Genomic DNA, 3,593 nt, shown 5'->3' on the forward strand with positions numbered 1-3,593 from the left:
GGGTAATATACATTGATGTGAAGGTGGAGTTTTGGTTTGACATAAGTATGGGGTTTGAATGTTAAAGTATATGTATTAAAGTGCTTAGGGAGGTGTAGTCACTCTTATATCTAAATGTATCCTACCCGTCCCGTAGCCTACATTACAACCAAATAAAGTCCTAATTGATCCAAGATTGAATGAGCTCGATTAGTGGAGTAGTACACTACGGGCAAGCTTATGGTGCATCTTTTGTGGCATATGAATGTTATTTCTGAGAGTGAGTGAATTCTTTCTATCTTGAGTTCCTAAGTGTTCTTAAATTTTATTGTGTGGAACTACTCTCTTTTGTTGTGTGAGGGCACTTGATTCATGAAGGAAAGGTAATGTCAGTGACCTCTATATTAGAGTAAGTGGGTGAGTTGTGAATAACGTGTGGTACTTGTGAGTCAAATCTTGAGGTGAAGATGTTACGCTTTTGTGCTTAGTCTATTTTAAATACTCTTGGTGTGATGAGTTAGGAGAATTGTTTAAAAAGGTCGTGTCTATAAAAAAAGTGTAGTTTGATTGCTCGAGGACGAGCAATGGTTTAAGTGTGGGGTGTTGATGATAGGCTATAATTGCATATTTTAGTCGCTTATTACACTCGAATTTACTGCACTTTAATTGAGTTTGCGCTTTAATCGCTAGTGTTTTGCACTAATTGTGTGTTTTATGCCTTGTAGGTGTGATTCCGAGCTATATAGATGTTATGGAATGAATTTAAGTGATTTGAAGCTTTGAAGTCTGAGTAAAAGCTCAAGGAATTAAGCCGGGATCGTGTTCGGGGGTCAAATTTGATAATTAAGTACGAACGAAGACTTGAGGAGGCATATTGCGCACTGTCTAGTAAAATAGACATAACTTTTTGCTCAGAACTCCATTTGGGCTCCATAATATATGGTTGGAAAGCTAACTCAAAGGGCTACAACTTTCATGTTTTACGTTTTTCCAAATTCCAAACGGAACAGGGTGAAAAACCGCGGTTTTGCCGCGATCGCGGCAGAACACCGCGGTGGAAGGCAGTTTCTGAAGAATGAAGAATCCGCGAGGGCGTTTGGCCGCGGTTCCACCGCGATCGCGGTGAAACCGCGGTGGGAAGCGTAAATTTCAGGGGCTAAAGTGCAAAACATGGGATTTTAAGTCCTAAACCCTATATAAAACAAAGGAGGCCGGCCTAGAACAGGAGGGGACATATTTTGGACACAAATTAGACCTAAGGAGGCGGAGAGACACTACTTTAGGGTTAGACAACACCCTTGGAGGCAAGAACACATTGGGAGCAAGGCGGAGAATTCTTCTACGAGTTTTTTCCTTCCTCTTCCTATTTTTCATTGTTGGTTATGACTTTTAGTATTGTAGTTTTACATACTATTATGAATAGCTAATTTATTATCTAGAGTTTTGATAGAACCTTTTGTAGGATAAATTCTTGTTATGTTTTTATATAATTGAGTCATAGCTTTTCTCTATTTGTTCAACTACGTTTATATTGTGGTTGGTTGAAGAGCTCTCAATTAGCTGTGCCTATTTAGTATGCATAACTCGGGAGAGAGTGCATATTTAGGTAATTGTTGAACAACACCACTCCCAAAGTATATGAGGGATCAATAACCGAGGGTTTAAAGGTGGGATTAGGGATAACGAAGTCTTGGGTGCGATCTGAAGTGAGCTGTATTAAAAGCCAGCTAGCGTAGCTCGGGAGAGCGCGTCTAGTAAATTGTCGTAATTACTCGGGAGAGATTTACGGTAATAAGAGTGCTCATGATCGGTAGAGAATACTTATGCGAAATTATAGAAGACATAGCGGGAAGGATTCCGACAATAGGGGAAATCATAACTCTAGACCTCCTTAATTTTTCTCTAACCCTCAGTATCGTTAGTTGTTAATTTACTATTTTAATTTGTTAGTTAATTAGTTAAACAGAAGAATCTTAATATCTATAAGTTAGGAATTGTTCAAGCTTGTCTTCTTGGTGATAGTGAACAGCTGTAGCTAAACCTTAGTTCTCTGTGGGATTCGACTCCGGACTTGTAAACCGGATTATATTTGCAACGACCGCATTGTCCTTTTTATAAGGCATAGTTGGGCGTGATCAAGGGCCTTAGAGGCATATTTCTCGAACGTTGGATAATATGCATCTCCTTGATGTATTTGATTATCAAGAAGCATGTAGCAGCACTCCATTTGGATCTTGAATGTTGCTAGAACTTTGAACAAGACATATTTGACATGTCTTTGATCTCTTAATGAATATCCCAAGAGTTTTATGAAATTTCGAAGACGTCATATTTGATCTCTTTGTGCATATTCCGAGAGTTTATGGAATTGCTAAGATGATCTCTATATTTTTGAGATATTTTTTAAAGGATTATGTAACCCTTTTTTTGGTAGAGCAGCCTCTAAGCAACACTGACAGACTCCTAGAATTTCAAGAGGTCTTGTAGTATCTTGAATTTAGGATTTAACTCGATCCATTAAGATTTTGATGTCTACAAATGCCCCTACTTCAAGGTTTGTCGGGGTGTAGCCTTGGCGAAACTTGAAGACGAGACTTGAAATACCCGATCATCACAATAGAAAATTTTGAAGCTTGTAATTTCGATTTGCAGGAGAAAGAGATGAAGGGCAGAACTGGTCCCACTAGGCGTGCCAATTTGTTTGCAACTAATTTTCAACATATGAAAAATAAACTGCATTCACAAACTATCACAAGAAGAATTTAAAATTTATATGCCTAAAATTTAGAATTTGTAGACAATAAATTTGTGTCGAGAAAATAAAATCAAGACCGAAAATATCGCAACAATCGTATTATTTGATTTCGAATATTTGAGTGTACAATCTCTATGATTCCTCTGATTCTACTTTTTTAGTATAAATTCAAGGGCCTTTGAGCTTGATCTTGAATTTGAATTTGATTTATCCGTCGCGAACACTTTGATTGTTGCCACGAATTTTATCATGAACAAGTAGCCTTGATCTTGAACGCCTTGTATTTGATTTGACTTCGTTCTTGATCTTGAATACTTGAATTGTTCTTCGTTCTTGAACTTGAACTTGAACTTGATTGCTTGAACTTGAACTTGATTGCTTGAAGCTTGAAACTTGTGGAGGAATTTGCAGTGTTTGACCCACGAGCTCTTTCTTGCTTCTTGTTATAACTTCTGGTGTCTTTTCTGAGTTATGAAGACCCCTATTTATAGTTGTGGAAGGTAGGAGTTGTGATAAGAACAAACTCTTTCCGACCAATCAAATTGAAGTGTGACATGTCCGTATTTAATTGGCCAGAACATGTCACTTGCACACGTGGCGCGATTTCATTAGCCTTTTAATGTGACTTGGCATGCCTTATCATTTCGACATGTGGCATGATCCTATTGGCTCTTCCGTTTGACTTGGCGTGCCACGTCATTTGACACGTGGCACTAAACTGGGCCTCTAGGAAGATGACATCTTGGGCCTAATGAAGTGGGCTCATCACTTTAGCCCAATTAAATGGGCTAGCCCAATGGATTAAGACTTATTTATTTAATCCATATATATTGGACCTATATAATTAATTCATTTATAT

Source organism: Nicotiana attenuata, chromosome 2, assembly GCF_001879085.1.
Source record: "Nicotiana attenuata strain UT chromosome 2, NIATTr2, whole genome shotgun sequence".
In the NCBI taxonomy this organism is placed as follows: domain Eukaryota; kingdom Viridiplantae; phylum Streptophyta; class Magnoliopsida; order Solanales; family Solanaceae; genus Nicotiana; species Nicotiana attenuata.